The sequence below is a fragment of the Dipodomys ordii genome, unplaced genomic scaffold, assembly GCF_000151885.1.
Source record: "Dipodomys ordii isolate 6190 unplaced genomic scaffold, Dord_2.0 Scaffold224, whole genome shotgun sequence".
NCBI lineage: Eukaryota > Metazoa > Chordata > Mammalia > Rodentia > Heteromyidae > Dipodomys > Dipodomys ordii.
In genome coordinates, this window is record NW_012267440.1 from 659,167 (window position 1) to 686,692 (window position 27,526).

Below are 27,526 nucleotides of genomic sequence, written 5' to 3' on the forward strand. Positions count from 1 at the left end.
ACAAAGGAGGAGGCAACAATGCTTGATAAGAAATGTACTCATTACCTTGCCCATGTAATTGTAACCCCTCTGTACAGTATTTTCACATTAATAATAATAAAAAAAGGACTAGCACTCTACCACTTGGAAAAAACAGTGCATTCAAGTGCATTATTTTAAATAAACACCAATTTTGAAAAATCAACTTTGAAAAGCTGCATAAGTTTTTTTTTTCTTTAAAAAAAATCCTTGACTGCTTGGTAAGAAATGTACGCATTATCCTGCCCATGTAATTGTAACTCCTCTGTACAGTATGTTCACAAATAAAATTAAATTAAATTAAAGAAAAGAAAAAAATAAAAAAATCCTTGATTACATTTCTGTTTATTCACAGTGGTAGCCTGAAGCATTGTATTCTTAGAGACTAACTACCATGTAATTTCTTTAAAAAAAAAAAAACCCAAGCAAAACAAAACTGGGTAATGCAGACTAGTAGTGAAGCCAGAAAAATGTGTATTTGTCACTGTGCATAAGCACTGTCATAAAATATGGTACTTGTACTGGGTTAGTATATGGGAAAACAAAACGCACAATACAGAAAATATGGTTTATCAAGATATTACTGTGAATTTCAAGCTTTGGACTTTTCACCCCCACAACATTCCCATTGAATCCTTGGAAGGTGTTAAGCAATTCATTGCACATATTTTTTTTTAATTTAAGTTAAGTTTATTTGTGAACATACTCTACAGAGGGGTTACAATTACATGGGCAGGATAATGCCTACATTTCTTATCAAGCATTGCAGCCTCCTCCTTTGTTTACCCTTCACATCCCTTCCCAGCCCCCCCCCTCCCCCCCCAATCCCCAATCCTTCTCCTCCCCCCCTCCCCCGCCCCCCACCCCGCACCGACGTTGTAAAGCTCGTTTTGGACATGACAACTTGTACTTCTCATTGTTGCAACAGGTCCACCTGTATCCTTAAACAACTGGTTTTTCCCCATCTCCTCCACAAGTTATACTGACATCAAATATAGTGAAAGCAGGGGTTATACTGTGGGGGAGGGACATACAAAGCAACAAAGAGATAATCTTTATAAATGTGTTCGAAACAATCGCATGAAAGAATAAAACATTAAAATACATATCTAAGGGTTCATTTTCCTGACATCACATTATCTGACCTTTTCCGCTTGACTCCTACATATACTAGATATTGCAAATAAGGGAAACCATGGGACCTATGTTTCTTTGGGCCTGGCTTACTTCACTTAATATATTTTTTTCCAAGTTTTTCCATGCACATATTTTTTTTAATTGTGTAATTAGCCCTGAGCTAAGGGACAACTAGATAATGCCAGAGCCCAAATTCAAAGGTCATCCCAATGTGCCCTGGAAAATAACCTGTATGTCACAGTCCACAGCTGCTGTAGTTTCTCCATCAAAAGAGAAACAGATGCCACTACTTTAGTAAAGGGCTTAAAAAGATGATTGTGATGGGGCTGTGTGTGTCTGGCTATGTTGTTTAGAAATCTCTTAATTCCTGGGTTCAAATGATGCTCCTACTCCCACGTCCTGAAACTACAGGTGTGTGCCACACAGCCAGCTCTGGGGGCTATTTAAGTCACATTAAGTTGTTCCGTTCTGTTTATCCAATGATCCACAAGCACCTCAAAGTTTTCAGCATTACTACATATGGTAAGTGGTATGTACAATTTCTCCAAAAATAGCATTTGCATCTTAGCCTTTAGCAAGAAGTCATAATACAGTAATCAGGATAAATCTTATCCTTATTAAGGCAAAGAAAAAAAACAAACCCAAAACTACTTAGAATATATATGTTGTTTAATCACTTACTTATGTTTATAGTTGCTATTTACAAAAGTAATACCAGAAAAAACATGTATTGGATGTATACAGAAAAGAACAGAATGGCAATAGCCTTAGACAACACACCAAGAGAAAGCATGTCTTTTTTTTTTGGTCGTGGGGCCTGAACTCTGGGCCTGGGCGCTGTCCCTCAGCTCTTCAGCTCAAGGCTAATGCTCTACCACTTGAGCCACAGCACCACTTCTGGCTTTTTTCTTTTTGCTTATGTGGTGCTGAGGAATCGAACCCAGGGCCTCATGCATGCAAGGCAAGCACTCTACCACTGAGCCACCTTCCCAGCCCCAAGAAAGCATCCCCACAACCAGCTTGTTTTTCATTGCCAAAGCATCTTCTCCTGTATCCACCATTACTAGGAGGCTGAAATGTAACCTTTGAACTTGTGCATCCAGTGGCTCATGCTTGTAATACTAGCTTCTTGGAAGGCTGAGATCTGAGGATCACAGTTCAAAGCCAGTAGGAAACTCCAGTAGTGGCACTATTGGCCCAAAGTGGTAGAGTGCTAGCCTTGAGAGAAAAGAACTCAGGGACAGTGCCCAGGACATGAGTTCAAGACTCACAACTGACAAAAATAATACTTAAAAAATACAATTAAGGAGCCCATAAGAGGTGGCACATTTTTCATGTGCTGAAATAAAAGTATTGTTAACTCCTAATTCCCAAAACACCCTTAAAGAATTAAGGGGGGGGGGTGCTGAAGTTGGGAGGTTTGCAAAGCTCAAGCAGTAGAACTCCTGCATTAGCAGGTATGGAGCTCTGAGTCCAAACCCTAGTACTGACCAAAAAAGGAGGAGGGGGGGAGAGGGAGGGAGAGAAGGAAGAAGAGGAATGGGAGGGGGAGAAGGAAGAGGAGGAGGAGAAGGCCCCAGGTGTGGCACATGTCTTAGAAGGCCTATTCTACATAAAGAGACCCTGTCTACAAAAAAGGGGGTGAGGTACCTTTAGAAATTTCAAAGTAAGAAAATAAAATGAGAGGCTGGGCTCAGTGGTAGAGTGCTTGCCTTGTATGCCTTGCATGCATGAGGCCCTGGGTTCCATTCCTCAACACCACATAAGCAAAAAGAAAAAATCCGGAAGTGGCACTGTGGCTCAAGTGGTAGAGTGCTAGCCTTGAGTTGAAGAGCTGAGGGACAGGGCCCAGGCCCAGAGTTCAAGCCCCACAACCAGACCCCCTCCCCCCAAAAAAAGAAAGAAAATAAAATGAAAGACATAGAAGAAACAAAACCAACTAGGATACATATATACATATATAGTACATATGTATAGGTCTGAATATATATATTATATATATAATTGTTTTTTGCTGATGTTGAATGACTTGTCTTTCCTTCTGTTTCTCAAATATAAAGATAATTCTTACCAAATTATGCCTCTCTTCCTAGACTAAGAACACAGTAAGTCTTCACTTGTGATGGTTGTTGTTGTTTTGTTTTGATAGTGCTAATAATGGATTTTGAACTCAGGACCCCATGCTTGCTAAGCAGGCATTCTACTACTGGTCTTGCTTTTTGCCCAGACCTGCCTGGACAGTGAATTTCCTATTAACACTTCTAGAATAGAATAACAGGCACATAACACCACACCCAGATATTTCTGTAGAGATAGAGAGTTTCACAAGCATCCTACAGGCTGGCCTTAAACCTAAATCCTCCTGTTCTTGACCTCTCAAGTAGCTGAGATTACAGATTGAGCCAGCATATCCAATTTATAATAGTTAACTTTTACTTTTTATTTTTTTGACAGTAGTGGAATTTGAACGCAATACATCACGTTTACTAGTCAACTGTGTTACTGCTTGAGCCCCCTCCTCCATTACAGTAATGATTAATCCTTTTTGTCAACTTGACAAAGAAATATCTAGATTATTAAAGCATACTCAGGGTACCTATGATAGTGTTTCCAAAGATAAGCATGAGGTTTCTAATGTTTAAATCCATTTAATCCATGTAAAATCTGAATAGATCATTGGGAGGTAGTGGAACTTTTTGCTTGGTTGGAAGATGTAGATTACTGAGGCAAATCCTTGGATTCTATCTCATCCTAGATTCTTTCTGTTTGTGGCTCCTTTCTTCCTGGATACCATGATGTGAAGTGCTAGGTTCTGCCATGCCTCATGGGATCTCTGATGATACCTCTGAAACCATGAACCAAAATAAAAACCTTTGCTGTGCACCGGTGGCTAACTGCTGTTATCTTACCTTCTCAGCAGCTAATATCTGAGGATCTTGGTTTGAAGCCAGCCCAAGCAGGAATGTCCATGAAACTCTTATCTACATCCACCCAAAAGCCATAAGTGGTAGAGTACTAGCCTTAAGCAAAAAGAAGCTCAGTGCCCAGGCCCTGAGTTCAAGCTCCTGGACAGGTTTCAAAAAACAAAACAAAACAAAAACCCCAAAAAACAATTGGGTGCTGGTGGCTTACATTTGTAATCCTAGCTACTCAGGAGGCTGAGATCTGAGGATCGCAGTTCAAAGCCAGCCTGGGTAGCAAAGTTCATGAGTTCAAAGCCAGCCTGGACAGCAAAGTCTGTGAGACACTTATCTTCAATTAACTACTAGAAAACCAGAAGTGGTGCTGTGTCTCAAGAGGTAGAGTGCTTGCATTGATCTGAAGAGCTCAGGAACAGCCCCTAGGCCCAGTGTTCAAGCCCCACAATCTAAAAAAAGAAAAGAAAAGAAAAATAACAGTGCCCAGGCCCTGAGTTCAAGCCCCAGGAATGGCATAAAAAACATAAATCCTTTTTCTAGCAGGTATTTTGGTCATAGTAACAAATGTAACTAATATACCACTCAAAAACATCTTCTCAAAAAGGCCTTTTAGACTTACGGACTTGTAATCTTTTTGTAAAACTACCTAATAATAACTTAAAATGGTGTAAAAAAAGGCCTTTTAAAACTACCAATTATAGTCTCTCACAATCAAATTATTCTTCGTCATATTACTCTGCTTTTTAAAAAAATGGCATTCAACTTGTTATGCATGGCAGAAGAAGCCATTAGCAGAGAGCGAGACTCCAGCTGTCAGTTTGCCTGTTTACCTACCGCTATTTCTTTTCCAGGGTAGCCTGCCTTTCATCACCAGGTTAGGCCTGATCACTTAGGACTGAAGAAATTATTTGTTTCAGAGCTTCCAATAGCTTGAGACACCCTTAGAGTACAGTTTAACTTCTTCCTCTGCTTGATTCTTTCCCATCTATCTTCCCATCAGTTTGCAATTATTGGTCTCAAAATTAACAGTTTGTACTTTAAATTCTTAGTGTCTGCCTCCAAAGAAACTTTTAAAACAGTCTGCTTTCCTGCAAGTGGGAACATTTGGGGTAAAAAGGACAGACACAATGTGAACCATCTAAAGCAGATATAGAATTTATTAAAAGGCGGGGAGGGGGGAGATGGGAAGGGGAAGGGGAAACAAAGGAGGAGGCAACAATGCTTGATAAAAATGTACTCATTACCTTGCTCATGTAATTGTAACCCCTCTGTACGGTATTTTCACAATAAAAAAAAAGAAAAAAAGAATTTATTAAAAGGTTATTTGGATGGGATTGCATAAAATTGCAGAGCTTCTGTATGCCAAAGGACATAGCTAGCGAGATCAATAGAAAGCCCGTGGATTGGGAGAAGATCTTCCCTAGTCACACAACGGACAAGGGTCTCATATCTAAAATATACCTGGAACTCAAAAAATTAAATCCCCTACAACAAATCTTCAAAGAAAACAACTGCACAATAAATAATTGGGCTAAAGACTTACAGAGAAACTTCTCTGAAGAGGAAAGGATGGCCAATAGACACATGAAGAAATGCTCAGTCTCTCTAGCCATAAAAAAATGCAAATCAAAACAACATTGAGATACCACCTCACGCCAGTTAGAATGGCTATAATCAAGAACTCTAATAACAACAGATGCTGGAGGGGATGTGGACAGAAGGGAATCTTAGTGTATTGTTGGTGGGAGTGTAAACTTGTTCAACCACTTTGGAAACCAGTATGCAGGTTCCTCAAGACTCCACATAGAGCTCTCCCAGCAATCCCACTTCTGGACATTTACCCAAATGATCACAAACAAGACCACACTAAAGCTACCAGCTCAACTATGTTTATTGTAGCATTATTTACCATAGCTAAGATATGGAACCAACCCAGATGCCCCTCAGTAGATGAATGGATCAAGAAAATGTGGTATATATACACAATGGAATTCTATGCCTCCATCAGAAAGAATGACATTGCCCCATTTGTTAGGAAATGGAAAAGTTTGGAGAAAATTATGTTAAGTGAAGTAAGACAAGCCCAAAGAAACACAGGTCCCATGATTTCCCTTATTTGCAATATTTAGTATATTTCTGAGTCAAGCAGAAATGGTCAGATAAGTTGATGTTAGGGAAATGAAACCCAAGATATATATCCAAAAGTTTTTCTTTCTTGCTATTGTTTCTAACATATTTATAAGATGATTTCTTTGTTGCTTTGTATGTCCCTCCCCCAGGGAAAAACCCTGTTTTCACTGTATTTGATGTTGGTGTAATTTGTGGAGGGGAAGGGAAAAAACAAATAGTTTAAATAGGGATACAGGTGGACCCATTGCAACAATGAGATGTATAAGTCCTTATGTCGAAAAATGAACTTTAGAACTTTGGGGGCGGGGGGATTGGGTAGGGGGAGTGGTGGTGGATGGGAAGGGATGGGAAGGGGAAACAAAGAGGAGGCATCAATGCTTGATAAGAAATGTACTCATTATCTTGCCCATGTAATTGTAAACCCTCTGTACAGTATTTTCACAATAAAAAATAAAAAAATAAAAGGTTATTTGGAGTGTCTCACAGAAGTACTCAATAATTGAGAAATGGAAAGAGCAGAGAAATATCTAGACATCCTGACAAGGAAAACCAGGTACCAGGTTATAGTTAGGGTTTTTTTTTCCCCCTGGGCCTTGCTTCCATGAAGGCTTCATTCTTCTTTCAATGAAACATCATTTACTATTCAGGTAGAAAGCACCACCACTAATAGCATCTATACTTAAGTATTATAGCTCCAATTTCCAAAAGTTATACAGATTTTTTTTTGGTCGGTCGTGGGGCTTGAACTCTGGGCTTGGGTGCTGTCCTTGTGTTCTTCAGTTCAAGGCGAGCACTCTACCACTTGAGCCACAGTACCACTTCTGGTTTTCTAGTGGTTTATTGGACATAAGAGTCTCACAGACTTTGCTGCCCAGGCTGGCTTTGAACTGTGATCCTCAGATCTCAGCCTCCTGATTAGCTAGGATTACAGGCGTGAGCCACTAATGCCTGGCTTTTACAGATTTTTTTAAATCCACATTTTCCACAGCCATCTAATAGAAAAGATAAAACATACAATAGCTATCTTATCATGTGAGAAATACATGTTCAGATTCATATGAACAGGTATCAAATATTGGGTAAACATTAACAAGATTACAATAGATTCGCAAAAACATAGAATAAGGATTGCAGAAATGTAGATGATGTTTCAAGGAGGCCAGAAAATATTCCAAAGGAGGAAAGAGTGTGCAGAAATGATGAAATACATATGGGTGTATGTAAAAGCCCTGGCATATCATAATGATGTTGTTACACAGTTATTTCACAAGCCACACAGTATTTAAACATGGGATGTGTAATCAGAATTTCATTTTAAAATATTCACTATGTGGCAGTATGAAAATTAGGGAAATATATATGTAGCTGTGAGGATCATGATATGTCATCAGTACTTAGGAAAGGTATTAGACTGCTGGAAACTTGTTGGTACTGTATTTGCAGACTGAAAGCCCACTGCAACAACAGGGTATACATATATATATATGTGTGTGTGTGTGTGTGTGTGTGTGTGTGTGTGTGTGTGTGTGTGTATATGTATATGTATGTATATATGTATATGTATACATATATATGTGTGTGTGTATATATATATATGTATGTATATTCTTGGAATGAAGAACCTACATCTCAAGGGTAGATCCCAGAGGCCACTGTTGCTGTTGTATGTTCTGCTATTCAATAAAGGTATTGTTAGATAAATCTGGTATTCAGGCGAACTCCATCTCCCAGAGTTATATAAGTGACGTTTTGAAATCAGGAACTTTCAGAGCCTCTAAAGAAAAGTTGAACAGAACATCCTCTTAGGTCAGATATAAAAAATCCACAATCCAGACCTACAAAAGTCCACTACTTAAATAAAGGGAATACAGTGAAAATAGCTCTTTGTACAAGTGTACTTAAGTCAGGCCACTGGGGGAATGGGAAAATGATAAGGAAAGGAGAAGTCTTCTCCACGTAGCCTCTGTTAGTATTCTATCTCAAGGTAAAGATAGACTCCTGGGAAGTGGCGCTGTAGCTCAAGTGGTAGAGCGCTCGCCTTGAGCTGAAGAGCTGAAGGACAGCACCCAGGCCCAGAGTTCAAGCCCCACGACCGACAAAAAAAAAAAAAGATAGACTCCTGCACTTCTGAGAAATCACAAGCAAAACTAATACAACCTTAAAGCTTTCTTTTTCATGGGGAATTGAAGTAGTAATCAATAAAGGGAAATGTGGAGACTTGGTTTTTTGTGTGTGCTGGTGCTGGAGCTTGAACTCATGGTCTGGGCACTATCCCTGAGATTTTTTTTTTTTGCTCAAGACTAGTGTTCTATTACTTGAGCCTCAGAGCCAAATCTCCACTCCTAGATTTTTGGTGATTAACTGGAGATAAAGTCTTATGGACTTTCCTGCCCAGGCTGGGTTCAAACCACAATCCTCAGATCTCAGCCTCCTGAACAGCTAGGAATATTGGTGTGAGCTACTGATACCTGACTTGTTTTTGTATTTTACCACTCATTTCAAAATGGACACTAAAAAAAAATCTGCAAACTCAGAATCAAGATTCCCTCATGACACTTTGAAACAATGGGCTCACAGATACCTAGAACCCTCCACACAAAGTATTATAATGAATGGATTACTCTGCAATAAGTATCTTCCTATGAGAAACAACCCTTAAATCATTTTCTTTTCTTTCAAATATTCAATCAACATACTGAGTATTGTTTTAAGTTCCACTATCTGATAGAGGCCTTCTTAGTTTAACTGATTATTTAATGGAATAATCTAGAAGTAAAATAGAAGAAATTAGGTCTTGATTTCATCTAAGGCTTCTGTAGCTATGAAGAAGTAACAAAAAATAGAAAAAATGAGGAAACGTCATAAACTAGACTATCACCTTGTTACTATTTGTTCATCTGTCAAGGTTCATCCATTATCTAGTAACATGGCTTTAAGGTATTAAAGGCATCTTAGATATTAAATGCTTTTGAGGAGGAATAAAAATTGGGAAAATGAATGTTCTAAAAATGACTACAGGCTTGGAATTTGGCTTAATGGTAGAGTACTTGTCTAGCATGCACAAAGCCCAGGGTTCTATTCCTCAGGACCACATAAATAAAAAAGGCAGATGTGGTGCTGTGGCTTAAGTGGTAGAGTGCTAGCCTTGAGCAAAAGATGCTCAGGGACAGTGCTAAGGCCCTGAGCTCAAGTCCTAGGACTGACAAACAAAATGACAATAGGGAAAGACAAGATTATTTGGATATTAAAATTCTGGTATGCTGATTTAGAACTTACTCCTATTACTTAGTCCTAAATTTCCAGCAATGTTGCAAAATTGATAAAGAAAAAATATTGTTAGAGAAAAGCTGCAATGGTCTATATTGGTAAGACAACTGAGCAAAAGAGAAGTCTTACTTTTTCCAAGTTTGGAATGAAGCTCAATTATCAGATGTTTCTCAATTCCATTATGACTCAAAAATTTTAGTATTTGTTGGCAGTATTACGGAAAGAAAAATCTACAGTCATTTCTAAAAAAACAGCATACTACACATAAGGGTAAGTTTACACGATGATAATGCAAATTGTGAAAGGTGGAATATTTTAATGATGAAATAACTAAATTCTTGTTTGCTGATACTAGTCCAGTTAACATAGAAAGGTTAAGGAAGGCAAAACAGATTTCCTTGATATTTCAAGAATATTTTTTCACCACAAAATTCTCCTTATATTACATTTAAACAATGAGTTTAAATACTTGGTTTCTCCATCTAATTTTTTAAAGTAGACACTTTTTACAAGACAGTTATGGAACATCAAAAATGGTAGCACCAAAGTGTCTACATTTAATCAGAATAAATATAACACAAGTGATACTTGTATTACATAGTACTTAAGATGTGTATACATTAGGTTTGGAGACATATCTCTAAATGAGATTTGATTTGTATTGTTTTGAGAAAGGGCCTTGAACTTGAACTGCTCCTAGCTCAGCCTCCTTGTTGATGAGTTTACAAGTATGTGCCTTCATGTCTGGCAAATAAGAAAAGATTTTTTTTGTGGCTCTTACTTTCATATACAAGCTTCTATAAAATGTTTCCCAAAATCTAAGAATGCAGGAAACTAATAAAATAATAATGTTGGTGATGAGAAAGATTAACAATAAAGTGATTCCTATATATGCCAATAAATGATAAGGAAAAATTGAGTAATTATTATTACTTAATCTATCTGTTCAGTAATGAGCCATGCTCCATTTCAATTTTCATAGCATTAAAATAGAAAAACCAGGAAGTGGTGCTGTAGCTCAAGTGGTAGAGCGCTAGCCTTGAGCTGAAGAGATGAGGGACAGCGCTCAGGGCCAGAGTTCAAGCCCCACGACTGACAAAAAAAAGAAAAAAGAAAAACCAATAGTATATAATGTCTTAACATATATCAGAGGCACTATAAGGATATACATTTCATGCTCCCATTAACATTATATGCAAGCCGGACACCGGTGGCTCATGCCTGTAATACTAGCTACTCAGGAGGCTATCTAAGGATCACAGTTCAAAGCCAGCCCAGGCAGGAAAGTCTGTGAGACTCTTATCTCCAATTAATCACCACAAAACTGGAAGTGGTGCTGTGGCGTAAGCAGTAGAGAGCTCGCTTTGAACTGAAGAGTGCAGGGACAGTGCTCAAGCCCCCAGTTCAAGCCCCATAACCAACAAAAAAGAATTATATGTAATTCCAAGATGCAAAACATATATAGGACAGTAGAAAATAAAGCATACTGCTGAAATTTTTCCTTCTCTGATACTTCAGTGATTCAATTTATAAACATTTAAAAATCTTCATACTTCAGCATGAATGCCTGTCAACCTTAATTTAAAATTAAGGACTATTAGTACCCATAGTTATATCTATGGCATAAGGTATGGGGTTTGACTTCTGGCAGAAGGCTTTACCACACTCACTGCATTCAAAAGGTTTCTCTCCTTAATGTATTCTCTGATGATTAATGAGACTTGATCTCTCACTGAAGGCTTTTCTACATTCATTGCATTCATAAAGTGTTTTTCCTATATGAGTTCTCCAATCCCTATTTAGCTCTGCCTTCTCAAACAATACTTTTGTTCAAAGGCTGCCTTCATAGGGTTTCTCTTGTATGAATTCTCAGGTGAGTATTTAGCTGTGACTTCTGAGAGAAGGCTTTTTTATATTCCCTATATTCATAGAGTTTTTCTCCTGTATGAGTTCTCTGATGTGTTGCAAGACTCGACTTCTCACCAAAGGCTTTTCCATATTCATTGCACTCATAGTGTTTCTCTCCAGTGTGTGTCCTCTGGTGTGTCCTCAGGTGTGACTTCTGACAAAAGGCTTTCCTGAATTCACTATACACATAGCGTTTTTCTCCTGTATGAATTCTCTGATAATTAGTAAGAATTTTTCACTGAAGGTGTTCCCACATTCACATTCATAGTTTTTCTTCTATATGAGATCTCTGATGCTTACAAGCTGGGATTTTCTAGAGAAGGCTTTTCCACACTTGCTGCTTAAAAAGGGTTTCTCTCCTATGTGTATCATCTGATGTGATACGACGTGTGACTTCTGGGAGAATGCTTTCCCACATTGAATGCATCCATGGGTTTCTCTCCTGTCTCTGATGATTAATGAGACTTGACCTCTCTCTAAATGTATCACTACATTGACTGCATGCATAGGGATTCTCTCCAGTGTGAACTGTCTGATAGCTAATGAGTTCTGATTTCTCAAAGAAGGATTTTCTACAATCATTATATCCACAGGCTTTGTTCCTATATGGGTCCTGTGATGTGTAACAAGTTGTGACTTCGTGCTGAAAGCTCTCCTATAATCTCTGCAGTCAAAAGGTCTCTCTCCTGTGTGAATTCTCTGGTGGATAATGAATTTTGACTTTTCACTGAAGGTCCTCCCATATTCACTGCATCCATAGGGTTTTTCTTCTGTGTGTGTCCTCCAATAAGATATGCAATATGACTTCTAGGAAAAAGCTTTCCTACACTTACCACATTCATATGGTTTCTATCCAGTATGTGTCCTCTGATGAGATGTGAATTGTGATTTTTGAGAGAAGGCTTTCTGACATTGGCTATAGTCATAAGGTTTCTCTCTTGTATGAGTTCTGTGATGTGTGATAAACTATGCTTTTGGGGAAAAGTTTTGCCACATTTACCACAACCATAAGCTTTTTCTCTTACATGTCTGCTCTAATGTTTAAGGAGACTTAGCTTCTTACTGAAGCATTTTCTACATTCACTGTATTCATAGAACTTCTCCCTTAAACACGTTCTGTTAGAAATAATAATCTGTGACTTTTTATACCTATCTCTATATATATCACACTGGTAGTAATTTAACAAAGTATCAGTTTCCTCTGGCTTGGTATTGAAACACAATTTTCCAAGTATATTAAATTCATCTGATTCAGTTCTTCCATAATTTCTTTTGTGGATAAGCAACTATAAATGATGTTTTAAAATTAATGCATCTAAGTCACTTTCATTCTTTGATTACTGACAGAAGCAAAGTTCATGCTTGGATTTGCATTATCTCCAAACACTTCCCATTCATGACCTTTCATACTTTTAAGCTTATCTTGTTTATCCTGGTGCCACTTCATAAGGCTATTGACTTGCTAGATTTCTATAAGGGAAATAAACCTTTATGGTTGTGGTTATCTGAATGAATAAAACACCAGAAATACTATGTGATCCCTCATGTGATCCTGATTGGTGGGTTTTGTTTTGTTTGTTTATTGCCAATCTTGGGGCTTGAACTCAGGACCTGGACACTGTTCCTCAGCTTATTTTCCTCAAGGTTAGCATTCTACCCCTTGAGCCACAGTGCTACTTTTGGTTTGTTCTGTTTATGTGATACTGAGGAATAGAACCCAGGGCTTCATGCATGCTAAACAAGCATTCTACCAGTAAGCCATATTCCCAGCCTGGAGCTGGTTTTAAGGTTTGTCTTCCAAGTATGCAATAAATCTTAATGTTTATGCTTCAGGTATTGAAAATCACAAGAAATACTGAAAACAAACGGTGTAGATGAGTCATTTTTGGTTGTTCTCAAACACAAAGTTTATCATGGAAGAATGTGAACAATTCATAAAGCACAACAAAGAGAAGAAAAGGTACTCAATATACACTATATATATTCTGTGCTCCAAACACAATGAGGCACTGGAGAAACATGAGAAGAAAAAAAATAACTTTCAGTTCAGTAGGAAAGTTAAAGACCAGATTAAAAAAAGTAACAAAGCCCACACAGGAGTAAGTACAGTGAAAAAAAAAACCAGATTAGCCAGAAGTCAGTGGTTCATGCCACTACTTTTAGATTTTCTTTTTTTTAAATTATTTTTGTCAGTTGTGGGGTTTAAACTCTGGGCCTAGGCGTGAGCCACTGGCCCCTGGCTGAATATGTAATAATTTGTGATGAGGTCACACTGGCACTAAGTCTTTATAAAAAGAAGGAAGTTTGACTTGGACACCAGTAGCTCCTGCTGTAATCCTAGCTATCCAGGAGGCTGAGATCTGAGGATTGTGGTAAAAATCCAGCCCAGTCAGGAAAATCTGTGAAACTCCCATCTCCAATTTACTACCAAAACAATCAGGAGTGGAGCTGTGGTTCCAATGGAAGAATACTAGCCTTGAACAAAACATCTCAGAGATAACATCCAGGTCCTGACTTCAAGCTCTAAACCCCACCCCCCATCCCCATACACAAAGGAACAAATGGGGCTGGGTGCAATGGCTATTATCTGTAATTTTTCAGATATTTAGGAGGCTGAAGTAAGAGAATCAGGATTGGAGGCCGATTCAGGATACAGTTAACAAGATCTTATCTGAAAAAAAAAACACAACAAAAAACAAGCTGGGTTGGGTGTTTTGCATCTGTAATCCTAGTTACTCAAGAGAGGGAGATAGGAACTAGTGCTAAGGCCAGGCTTGGGCAAAAGCAGACCTGGTAACTAAAACACAAAACACCGGAAGCATGGCTCAAGTGATGGAACTAGACTTTGTGTCCCAAACTCCTGGAATGAAAAAAAAAAGACATAAGGGTGAGAGGTATGTTCATAAATCCAATGCAGAAGGATCTCAAAAAGATACAAAAACAGCCAGGTGCCCATGGCTCTCACCTCACTGTGGCTTATTTTTTGGCTTCAAAGTTTCTCTTCCCTTCTGGGAGAGAGGAGGCAGGCCAGTAGCCAGCCATCATTAATCTAGAATCAACTGTAGCAAGTACAGAGCAAACACAGCAGGCTGCAGGAGTCAACAGTAGCAAAGCCTGGGTCACCCACAGGCTATGAGTACATGGGATGGGGGTAGAATCCAGCCCCCTCCAGCAGTTACCCCTGTCCTGGGCCAGGAACACTATTAAATGTTTAAGTACTAGAACTTGAACTCAGAGCCTAGGCACTGTTCCTGAACATGGGGTGGAAGCCCAGACTGAAGTGATCACAGACACTCCTGTGTGCATGTACAGCTGGTAGGTGAAAGGTTGATATTTGAAGCAAAATAGCCTGGGCTTTAGGGATTTGTGTTTTTTCAAAACTTGATGACTTGTCTGGAGTCCATAAACCCATCAGTTAGCCTTGAGTCCTGAGGCCTGGTTCCCCAGGGGCCTCCCCTGGGCTCTCTGGCTCATTCTGACCCCTTTCATCCAGCCCCCACCTGGAATCAGGTTCAGGGGCCCTATCCCTCCACCAACACACTCCACAAACCCTCACTAGGAGCCAGTGGTGCAGCCTGGTGGTCAGAGACTACCAGGCCCAGGACCCCAGCTCTCTCTGATCCTCAGCTACCCACTCCCAGTGGCCACTTAGCCACACTTCCCTTGGCTTGCATTCCACAATTGAGACTTCAAGTCCCACCTCCCAGGAATGATCCTGAACTCAGCTTGATCCTCTGCCTCTTTGCTTTGTCCTTTCCTAGCTATCACCAGGTCGTTGTAATCCAGGGCAACCACATCTGGTTGTGCTGACATAGCCTGTGAATTCATCCTGAATTACACATACACACACAGGAACACACCAATGGAGCTACAGTCTCAGGTGCTAAGATCACCATGTAATATGGAACCAAACCATCACTTTCTGGCCTTTTAAAATTCAGTTTTTGTATCATTGTTATGAGGGTGATGTACAGAGGGATTACTGTTTCATAAGTCAGGTAATGAGTACATTTCTTTTTGGATAATCTCACCCCTTCCTTTGATACTTTCTTTTTGTATTTTCTTTGTCATTTGCTTGATGCCAGGGATTGAACCCAGTTGGCGTCTTTCACACACTACCATTGAGCTACTTTCTCACACACAACCCTGGGTTCTTTTTATTTGCTTTTGATTTTGTTTAGAACTTGATTTCAGGGCCTGGGTGCTGTCCCTGAGCTTTTGTGTTCAAGGCTAGCACTGGACCACTTAAGCCACAGCTCCACTTCCGGCTTTTTGGTAGTTCACTTGAGATGAGTCTCACAGACTTTCCTTACCAAGCTGGCTTCAAACCATAATCCTTGGATATCAGCCTCCTGAGTAGCTAGGATTCCAGACAGGTGTGAACCATGGGTACCTGTCTCTCTGTTTTATTTTGAAGCTTGACAGCAGCACAGAAATGTGTCACAAACTTCATCTGCTGCTGTGGTAAAGAACTATTCCAGAGCAACTATACAATGCCCAAAGACTATTCTAGAATTGAAAAATAACCCAATATTTAAACTAGAATGTGGGTTTTTTTTGGTAATGCTGGGTTTGAACTCTGAGTGTGTGTTTGTCAGTCAGGCACTCTACTGGGTGAGCCACCTTGCTTGCCCCCAACTCTAGAAAATCTAGAATTAAAAACTGAAAACCTCCCACTTTCCTAGGAATTCTTTCTGTCTAGTACAATTTGCAGAATTAGCTCATTGAATCTTAGCAAAAGTTCTAAAACTTGGGCATTCTACTAGATAAGGGGAATGAAAGCACAAAGAGGCTAAGTGTGTTCCTTGAGGTCACACAGCACCGTAATAGCAGTTTCCTGGAGCTCAGGGAAGGTGCTAGCTCATAACTGGTAAATGTTACTAATATTTTTTCAATTGAAGCCAAAGGAACTGGGTAGAAATCCAGAAAAGGACCCTTAACAAAGTGTGTGTGTGTGTGTTGTGTGTATTCCAGTACTGGGACTTGAACTCAGGACCTGGGCACTATGCCTCGCATTTTTTGCTCAAGGCTAATACTATTAGAGCCACAGCTCCACGTCTGCCTTTTTGGTGGTTAAATGAAGATAAGACTCTCAACAGACTTTCCTGCCCAGTCTGGTTTTGAGCTGTGATCTTCAGATCTCAGCTTCCTGAGTAGCTGGGATTGGGCTTTGTGCCAGGCTGGGGAATGGAAGCAAGTGCCTGAAGCCCCTCATAGATTGGCTTGTCACTTGCCCCAGTTTGTAACCAGGTGCTTGGCACTGCCCAGAGAAAAACTTGGCTGTGAGCATATGTGGGTGTCTGTGGCAAAACCACTCAAGGCTGCTTTGCCCAAAGCCACTTGCTTGTGGGGGATGCTGTGGAAGTTGGTTGGCCTGGCAGGGGAAGTTGTGCAGAAGGCCTGAGGCCTATCCCTGCTTGCTGTCCACTAACAAGCCACACCCTGCAGGATGGAGACCTCTTTTCCCTCCCATGGAGTCTGGATCCTTCTTGGCCTTCAGAGAAAAGGATAGTATGTGTCAGCTTTCTCACAGCTATGGGCCATTTTCCTTAGGATTGCTATAAATTCTCTGTTATAACTATCTTGCTTCATTTAGTTAAAGGAAACTTGAGGTAGCTTCCTCCAAAACACACACACACACACACACACACACACACACACACACACACACACACACGAGATACCAGTTAAAAATAAAGCAAGAGAGATCAGAACCAGAGAGGAAGAGGCAGGACATCATTCTACCAGGAATGAGAGGAACCATCATGATGATTGTAACAGTTCTTCAATGTCCAACTTAGTTACTCTGAGCTTCCTGGTACTCTAAGCAGAAAGGATATAAGTTCTGACAGTTATTTTCAGGAAGGTGAAACTTAGAAGAAGCCACATGCCTGGTTAAAAGAACTGGAAGGTGTCCAAGTGCTGATTCTGTGGTCTCTGAGTGTGATTTGATCTTCAGAGCCTCAGATTTTGTATCCATAGATTAGGAATGGCAAAACACCGTAAAGAGATTAATTTGGCTGATGTTGTGGAGACCCAAGAGAAGAAACAGTCTAGGAAACACTTCCAGCACTTGATTTAAGAGGCCAGGCCACTGATAGCTCACGCCTATAATCCTAATTACTTAGGAGTGTGAGTTCTGAGGATCGTGGTTCAAAAATGAGCCCTGGGGAAGGAAATCACAGAAAAGCTGAAGTGAGAGAATGCTATCTTTGAGCACAAAAGCTCTTAGACAGTGCCCAGACCCTGAGATCAATCCCTAGGACCAACACAAGACAAGCCAGAGCAAAATGAGTTGATGACAGGACAAAGTAGGAGGTCTCTGCCCAACAAGCACAAAGCCCAACACAAATAAAACAAACAATGATAATCACAAAGTAACCCCACAATAAGAACTAAAAGGCTAAGGACTGTCTTGGGTTTAGCCCTTGAGGCCCTTGGAGAGCATGCTAGAGATCCTGTGTTCAATTCTCAATTCTGGATAAAGAAACCAAAACAACTTTGTGTAACAAAGGTCCAGGGTTCTATTATTATTATTATTATTGTCAGTCATGGGGCTTGACCTCAGGCCCTGGGTGCTGTCCCTAAGATTTTTTGTTTTATTTTAATCTATTTTATTATTTTTTTTTATTAATGTGGTACTGAGGAATTGAACCCAGGGCTTCATGTATGTTAGGTGAGCGATCTACCTCTAAGCCACATTCCCAGACCATCTTTGAGCTTTTTAGCTCAAACCTAGCACCCTACCACTTTGAGCCACAGCAACACTTCTGGTTTCTTTGTTGGTTGGTGTTTAATTGGAGGTAAGAGTCTCCGGGACTTTCCTGCCACAAACGGTTTTGAGGCTTTGAACCATGATTCTCAGATCTCAGCCTCCTGGGTCTCTAGGATTACAGATGTGTGCTACGCCTCCTGGGTTATTATTATTCATTACTGTTTCACCTCCATGCCTAGTAAAGCAGTCCTGAGGGCCGGGCGCTGGTGGCTCACGTCTGTAATCCTAGCAACTCAGGAAGCTGAGATCTGAGGATCTGTGGTTCAAAACCAGCCCGGGCAGGAAAGTCCATGAGACTCTGATCTTCCATAAGCCACCAGAAAACCAGAAGTGGCGCTGTGGCTCAGGTGGTAGAGCACTAGCCTTGAGCTAAAGAGCTGAGGGACAGCGCCCAGGCCCCAAGTTCAAGCCCCACGACCGACCAACAAAAAAGAAAAGAAAAAAAAGGGTCCTGAGCAGGTTTCCTGAGGGATGATCCTAGTGGGATTTGAAACCATCGCGTTGGGTCTGGGGCTACCTTAGTGGTGTTGCTAACGTGCTCCTTTGGTATGGACCCCACTCTCTCTTGGGTCCTTCTGCTTCCTCCCCACCTCTATCCTCTGACCAGTAAATATAAGGTTGCTGGGGCCCCCTGTCTGGTGGTTTGCCTGTGAACTAGTGGAAAGCTTGTGAGAGGGGAGGAAGGTAAGGTGGCAAGAATCCGGGGCGGGGTGGGGCGGGAACGTAGGATGACCCGGATGACCCGGTGTTTTTCCTGTTCCGAGTAGAAGGGAAACTAAGTGGCAAATTGGGGGGGGGGAGTAGGGCTGTCAGCCGCCCAGCGGGCTGGAGCCTCGCCTCCAGCCTCACTGGCCCCCGCGTCCCGCAGAGCCGCCCTGCCCCGGCCCGTGCCAGCTGCGCCCGATGGGTAAGTGCTCGGCCGGGCTGAGCTGGGACTCGTCTGCAGAGGATGGGATCGACCGCGATCAGGGGTCCAAAGCCTCTGCCCTCGGGACTCCCGAAGGGAGTCTGGACCCTGGTCGTGCTCCGGACCCAGTGTGGACTCGCGGGAACGGTCCGTGCGCTCTGGACCCGGGGTGGTACGCACGCGCGCGCGCGCGGACATAAGTCTGTGCGATGCGGACCCAGGGTGAACCTGCGGACACGGACCCCCGGTGCGATCCAGACCTGGGGTGCACTCTCGGGCACAGTGCCCGCGCTCTGGTCCCAGGCGCCTCCTGCGTCTGGTCAGCGGACCATGGGCATCCTGGGGCTGGGGAGTCGAGAGATCTCTGCCAAAGATGTCCTCGGGGACTCTGACAACCCGTGGTGCTTGCGTTCCAAGGGACGCACACAGCTCCCCCGCGCCTGATCGGTGAGGCCAGGGGTCAGGGTGGATGCCCAGCAGCTGGTAGCATTACTCATCGCAGGCCCCACTGCAGCTCAGCGAATGGGTCCCCATTGGGAGCCCCGGACTGTCCGGGCATACTGCCTAGCACCCTGGCAGCTTTGATGATGGGCTGGGTTGGGGTCGTTTCCGAGTTCCCTCTCCGGCTACTTTTGGGGTTTAGTGCTCCACCCCCTCAAGGGCGAAATCGGCCTCCAGATCGGCTGCTAAGGCCCCGTGGCTGGGGCAAAGCCATCTCCGGTTTTGCATTTCCGGATCTGTTTGGTTTTTTTTTTAAAAAAAAAACTATTACCTTGGTTTAGTCTGGATGAGTCTTTTTTTTTTTTTTTTAAGTTTCCTGTTTTCATTTAGGCTTCCTCCTGGGCGTATCATCCTTGAAATCAAGGCGATGAGATGGGGAAGCCCTTCCATGGATTGTGGGGGGGAGGGGATGTCTGAGCAGCCTCTTTCTACCCTGGAGAGGTTAGAGAGCCAGGAAAAGACTGATGAAAGGTGGGAAAAGTCAGGGAGGGGGGAGAGCTGAGCCGCCCACTACTGGGTTCCACTTGCTTCCCTGGTTTATTTATGGATTGATGGTTCATCCAGTGTCTTTGCTTTGGTTCAGGCTTTTCTAAAAGGGACCAGCAGGGCTTCAACTCCACCATTCTCTCAACAGCCAGGCTGTTGCACCTGCTGTCCTGAGAAGCCATACCCTTAACCCCTGAGACTTGGGGGCACAGTTGTGTGTGGAGCGGAGGGTGTGCTAAGAGCAAGGCCTCAGGAAGACAGGCAGGGAATCGTCCAGCCCTCCCCCCCTCCCAGGGTTCATGGGACACAGATGCACAAATAAAGCAACCAGGAGTGTGTGTGTGTGTGTGTGTGTGTGTAAAGTTGGTTTCCAGCCTCACATTGGCTTTCTTCAATTGCAGTTGAATATGCAGCTTAAGAAACAATTTACCGGGCTGGGAAGGTGGCTCAGTGGTGAGTGCTTGCCTTGCATGCATGAGGCCCTGGGTTCGATTCTTCAGCACCACATAAGCAGAGAAGCTGGAAGTGGCGCTGTGGCTCAAGTGGTAGAGGGCTAACCTTGAGCTGAAGAGCTGAGGGACGTGCCCAGGCCCAGAGTTCAGGCCCACAACCGACCAAAAAAAAAAAAAAAACAATTTACCAAGCCAGGCACTGGTGGCTCACGCCTGTAATCCTAGCCACTCAGGAGGCTGAGATCTGAAGATCTCAGTTCAAAGCCAGCCTGCGCAGGAAAGTCTGTGAGACTCTGATCTCCAATAAACCATTCAGAAAACCAGAAGTGGCACTGCAGCTCAAGAGGTAGAGTGCTAGCCTTGAGTGAAGAGTGAGGGGCAGTGCCCAGGCCTAGAGTTCAAGCACAATGGACAAAAAAAAAAATGGGTGATTAGTTGGGATTATTTTCAAAGCCATTTTGGGCAACTACTTTCTCCCCTCCTCCCCCAGGGTCAGCTGCTTCTGTGGGCTGATGGTAGGGCATAGCCCTACCATGTTTCCTTAGTGTGGGCGCTTTAGAAAATGTTTCCTTAGTGTGGACGCTTTAGAAAAGCCATGAGAGCCTTGTAAGGTGTGGAGGGACACACAGTTCCTAGCAGGGTGGCTAGAGGGGATGGATGGTCCAGCTGACCAGTGGTCAGGGAAAGGAGACACATGAGGTGATAAAATATGGAGCCTGGAAGATGGTAGAAGCCTGGCTTGCATGGCAGGTAGAGAAATATGGTCTTTGTCATGATAATATGGCAGGTTGCAAAGTTCCCCTTCCCTCCCGCAGTAAACACTTAACAAAACCAGAATGAGTCAGGAGCTGGTGGCTCCCATCTGTAACTCTAGCTACTTAGGCTGCTGTGATCTGAGGACCACAGTTCAAAGTCATCTTGAGCAGGAAAGTCCATGAGACTCTTACCTCCAATTAACCACCAAAAAAAAAAAAAGCCAGAGGGTTTGATTTAAGTTGGTAGAGTGCCAACCTAGGGCAAAAAAAGCTAAGCGACAGTACGCAGGCCCTGAGTTCAAGCCCTAGAACACACACACACACACACACACACACACACACACACGATTATTAACAAAGCTGGTGGAAATAAATCCCCAGCCATCATATCAGAAATGCTGTCATTTCAACGTGGAAAAAACAATACAAAACAAAACAGAAACCAAGAGGGTACCTCCTACCTCTTGTTTCTTTGCAGCCAAATACTTTCTGTGTAGTACAGCAAAATTTAACCCCCACTCTGCATTCCCAGGGAGCCAGGACAGTCCCTGGGGTCTGAGAAAGTTCCCCATCTGGCTAGCTGCTGGTGCATGAGAAGGTTCTCTTCCCCAGAATGCCACCCCCTGCCATGCTGTGCTAAGCCATGCCACATGGGCAAGGGTCATCCTGCTCCTGGCGAGGCCGGCTTTCCTATGGCTCCTGCTTTCTGAGCCCAAACAGTTGGGTAGTGAGTGGGAGAGAGTAGTCTCTCAAGTGGCTTATTTGGGATTGGGAGTGTCCTGGAGAGACGCTGTACTTGTTTCTTGTGGGGTTATGCACTTGGCTTTGAATAACCAAAATGTCCTTTTGGATGGTTTGGAGGCCAGAGGTGGGAAATGGAGGCACCAGTGGTCGCTGTTTTCTGGGGAGGTTCTCTGGGAGCATCTTTCCTTCCCAGTGGCCCTAGCTTGTGGCTGCCATCCTTTCTCACCTGCCTCTGGCTTCCCTTGGCTTCTCCATTTGTGCCCCTTCTTTGATCTGCAAATACGTGGTCTCCGGTATAGGGCCAAGAGGAAATCATGGCTGCATCTACAGTGACATTTTTTCCATCTAAGGTGCAATGTTCAGGTGTTAAGATGTCTGGGGGGGGGAGGGGTGTGGTATTTCTTTCTTCATTTTCTGGGGGAAGTTATTGAGCTCCCCTCCTTGCTTCTGTCTTCTGCCACGTCCCTGGGATGATCTCAGGCCAAGATTTCAGTCCCCAGTGGTCTCTGCGGACTATATTTCCAAGGCACCTTTCTGCCCCTCTTTATCCAACTTTGTGATTGGGCAGCAGTATCTGTCCCCCTCTCCATCACCCGGAGTCCTAGGATGGAAAAGAAAACTTCAACTCTCTTGCTTTCCTTCACTCCTGCTCACCCAGACTCTTACCTGCTTGGACCTCCTTCCCCCTGTCTGGACCTCCTTCCCTGTCTAGGCCATGACTCACCTGACTACACAGCCCCTCATGTTTTGGACTTACAGGGGACTGAAAGGGGAAAGCAGGCCAGGTACAGTTGGCTCACACCTGTAATCCTAACTATTCAGAAGACAGAGATCTGAGGATTGAGGTTCAAAGCCAGCCCAGGCAGAAAAGTCCCTGAGACTTTTATCACCAGTTAACCAGCTTGAGTTATGGCTCAAGTGTGGAGCACCAGCTTTTGGCAAAAACAGTAAGCCCTGAATTTAAGCCCCAAGATTGGCACACACACACACACACACACACACACACACACACACACACACACAGATGGCAATAGAACTCCATGTTTTGGTGGTGGTGGGACATGTGTGTGTGTGTGTGTTTGCTAGTCTTGGGCCTTGAACTCAGGGCCTGGGCGCAGTGCGTCCCTGAGCTTCTTTTGCTCAAGGCTAGCACTCTACCACTTGAGCCACAGCACCACTTCTGCCTTTTTCTGTGTCTGTGGTATTGAGGAATCGAACCCAGAGCTTCATGCATGCTAGACAACCACTCTACCACTAAGCCACATTCTCAACCTTAGAACTCAGTTTTGCCCTGTGTCCTCATGTCCTCTTTAGGGACCATAATTGCCTCACTAAACCCAAAGTTTTTGTGGGATGGGGCTGATGCTGCTGGAAGGGGTCTAGGCTCTACCTTGCCATGGATTGGATGAGGGATTCAGGGGTTCAGGGACTCTCTTGTCTCATCCCCAAGAGGATCAGATAAGGATTTGCTTTTCTTTCCTTTCTTTCTTTTTATTGATCATGGGGCGTCAACTCTGGGCCTGAATGCTTTCCCTCAGCTCTTCAGCTCAAAGTTAGTGCTCTACCACTTGAGCCACTGCACCACTTCCGATTTCCTGAATGGTTTATTGGAGAGTCTCATGGACTTTCCTGCCTGAGCTGGCTTTGAGCCAAGATCTTCAGATCTCAGCCTCCTGAGTAGCTAGGATTACAGGTGTGAGCCACTGGGGCCTGGCTCTTTTTATTTTCTGCTGTAAAAGCCAGAAGTGCTCTCTTGCAAATAGGGACGCAAGAGCAGAAGCCTATTACTGAAACTTTGGGGAGCTGTGCATTTCTGGGTGACGGTGCAGCAGGGTACGACCTGGGTCACGGAAGGCTTGTCACATGGCAGCATAAGACCTTCCTCCCAGTCAGGACTGGGTTTTCATGAGCTGTTTTTCTTTTTATCTGCTGAGTGACTTGGGAGGATTGCTTAATCCTTTGGAGCCCAAGGTCCCAGCTGTGATATTGGAATAGCAATAGCCTAGGTGTGAAGTGTTTGCCATTTCTTACATTGTCCTGAAGTGCCAACATGCAGTGGCATCCAGGGTGTGTGCAATGGAGTAAGAAGCAGACACCAGTGAGTGGTCTGCTTTTGTCTGCCTTGTCAACACAGCCACTACCTACTTAGGTGTGATTTCTGGAAGATTTCATTGTGTGATGCTTATTTATCTATTTTCTAGGACAGTACTGGGCCTTGAACTTAATGCCTCACACTCTTGTGTATCTTTTTGTTCAAGGATGACACTCTACCACTTGAACCACAGCTCCACGCCCCCAGCCACACCCCTCACTTGCCCTCGGAGCACATCTCCAGCTGCCCTGTGCAGCCCGCAGGCACCCTCAGGTCACTCCAGGACCTGCCTGTCACGTCCCCTGGGCAACAGTCTCCAGGGAAACCGAGCCCCACCCCTAGCACCCACACAGGGTCTGGAGCCCACCCGCGGGGGCGTCTGCTGGGTTGCAGCGTGGGGCCTGGCACCAGCGCTGGACTTGGTCATCCTGGGCCATGGTGGGTGGTCACTGGGGGTCCGGGCGCATGAGGCCTCAGGGAAGGGGTAGGTCCTGAGCAGACAGTGCACACCTCCCTACACATGCACACACACATGAATACACACGCCGAGGGTGAGGCTAGGGGATCGCTCCAGTGATTGGCGGGGGCTGTGGGGTGCGAGCCCCTCCCTGTTGGTTGGCATCCCTTTGTGCTTTCTAGGGTATCTGGGTGCCACCCTTGGTGGCATAGACCAGCCCCCGGTGGGCTCCAGACACGACCAGGCTGTTTGGAACGTGCTTTTACTTGTGAGAGCCCGAGCAGTTCTTTGTGCCCATCTCCCCTCCCCGCCCTGTTGCACCCCAATTCCGACCCAGTATCCTGCCTGAGTGCTCATCCCTCCCTAGCGCTGCCTTCTAGGCTCTGCCCTTGAACCTAGAGAGTCTAGAACCATCCACATCAGGTGCTTCTGGCCTGCTTCCTCCAAGAGACTCATCTTCCCGCCACCCTCTGGTGAATTCTTTCCTGGCCCTGATTCCCTGGCCTGAATTCCTGAGGAGGTATCTTTGCTGATCCTTCCCTAGCACTTTTCATTATGCATATTGTTATATCTTTCCTATTTCGAAGGCTCTGTCCCATGCTTGCTCCTCATTCCTCTGCATTCACCCTTCTATGATTTGTCTTATCTGTGGTGCTCACTAGTGGGCAGTGGAAGGTATTTCTTCCTTCAGCCTTTGGCCTCCTGGTCTCTGGCTGGCAGTGCCTTGGAAAGCCCTGGCCATTCTCTCTGGATGCTGAAGAAAGGACCCTTAGCATCCTTCCTTCTGTGGCCCCCTGCTGCTGGCCAGGGACCACGGAGCATCCTCCAGGGGTTGCTAACAATTAGTTCCTGGGACATGTGTTCCTATAATGAATGGATTTGCAGTGGGTACCTAAGAGCTTTGCTTTTTTTGTCTTGTGGAGAAACCAGTAGTTTAGGTTTTCTGTTTGTCAACAGTTAGCTCACTTAGGGGCTTCCAGGTTGAATGCCCCCCCTCCCCTCCCAGCAGGTCAAGTGGATTCTTCCAGATTCTTCTAGGCAGAGATGGTGGGGATTGGCTATCAGGGATGGGCCCGCCTCCAGGGAAAGAATCTTGCAAATGCTAGATGCTTCCAATTGAGGAGCATGTTGTGTTCAGTACTTATTTGCAGAAATCTGAACTCAGTTGCCATAAGATAAAAGACACACACAAAGGGATAGAGGTACAGTTTTTTGACTGATAGGTCTGTAAATGCCAGGCATAGAACTAGCTGCAGGTATGGCTATGCCCAGGGAACTAAAGATTTTGGCATGAAAGACCCAGGCTGTACTCTCCATGTAGTTGAGTTCTGTTTTTCTATTCATTGTTCTCTTCTTAAGTTCTGCCCCTACAAGCAGAAAATGGCTCTGGCAGTCTGGCTTTTCTGCTACCCAGAAAGAAGTCACATGTCAAAAAAAAATCAGCAAGGGCTGGGAATATGGCTTAGTGGTAGAGTGCTTGCCTAGCATGCATGAAGCCCTGGGTTCGATTCCTCAGTACCACATAAACAGAAAAAGCTGGAAATGGCATTGTGGCTCATGTGGTAGAGTGCTAGCATTGAGCTAAAGCTGAGGGACAGCACCTAGGCTCTGAGTTCAAGCCCTAGGACTGGCAAGAAACAAAATGAAAAAACAAAAAATTAACATCAATTTTTTTTGAAGCTGGACATGGTGATGCATGCCTGTAATCCCAGCACTCATGAGGCTGGGGCAGGTGCATCCTGAGTTTGAAGTCAGCCTAGATTATAGACAGAGAAATGCTGTCTCAAAAACAAAAAAGGACTGTAGGTTTGTCCTGTGTTTGCAATCATAAGCCTGTGTTTTGTTCCAGGTTTTATGCTTGTTAGATCCATCCATCTATCTGTGGGATCTATCTATCTATCTATCTATCTATCTATCTATCTATCTATCTATCTATCCGTTTATCTGATCTCAGGGTCTTATACTCTCACTTGGCTTTCTTGCTCTTGGCTGGTGCTCTACCACTTGAGCCACACCTACAGTCCAGCATTATTGGTTAGTTGGAAATGGATTCTAGTGGTCTTTTAGCTGCCTTCCAACTGTAATCCACCAGATCCAGCCTCCTGAGTAACTAAGTTTGTAAGCATGAGCCACTAGTGCCTGGTTCTGTGGGATTTATTTATATGATTGTATGTATTTGTAGATTATGCATCATGTTGCATTCCAACATTTCATTGGGAAGGGAAAACAATTTAATTTTCCATCCTGTGCTGATATATACTAGAGAAGTTTCCAGTCTTGGGGCTGTTGTTAATGGTGCTTCTATAAACCATTTCTCACTGTCTTTTAGTACATTTCTGTGGGTGCCTGGGAGAGATTTGCCAGGTGCCAGGGTACAGGAATTAATTAGTGTAGTACATCTTGTAGATTGGATGGGCCAATTTGCATTCTTTATTTTCCTGTCCTTGAACTTAAGGTCTGGATGCTGTCCTTAAGCTTTTTCACTCAAGGCTGCTGGTCTACCACTTGTGCCACAGCTCCATTTCTGGCTTTTTTGCTAATTAATTGGAGGTAGGACTTTCCTACCCAAGCTGGTTTCAAACTGTGCTCCTCTGATCTCAGCCTCTTGAATAGCTAGGGTAATAGCCCCTGGCCCAATTCCCAATTTGCGTGTGTGTGTGTGTGTGTGTGTGTGTGTGTGTGTGTAATTTTATTGTTATTAGGGTATTGTACAGATGACTTAGTATTTCATAAGTCTGGTAGTGAGTACATTTCTTTTTTTGGACAATGTCATCACTTCCTTTGCTTTCCAATTTGCATTTTTTTGGGGGTCCAGTCGTGGGGCCTGAACTCTGGGCCTGGACACTGTCCCTCAGCTCTTCAGCTCAAGGCTAGCGCTCTACCACTTAAGCCACAGCGCCACTTCTGGCTTTTTTTCTTTTTGCTTATGTGGTGCTGAGGAATCGAACCCAGGGCCTCATGCATGCAAGGCAAGTGCTC

At 43.6% G+C, this 27,526-nt stretch overlaps 1 pseudogene; it reads right to left on the reverse strand.

Moving 5' to 3' along the window:
• Positions 1-24,527, reverse strand: part of LOC106000555 — a 62,522-nt pseudogene extending 37,995 nt beyond the window's left edge.
• Between the last annotated feature and the right edge of the window lie 2,999 nt (positions 24,528-27,526).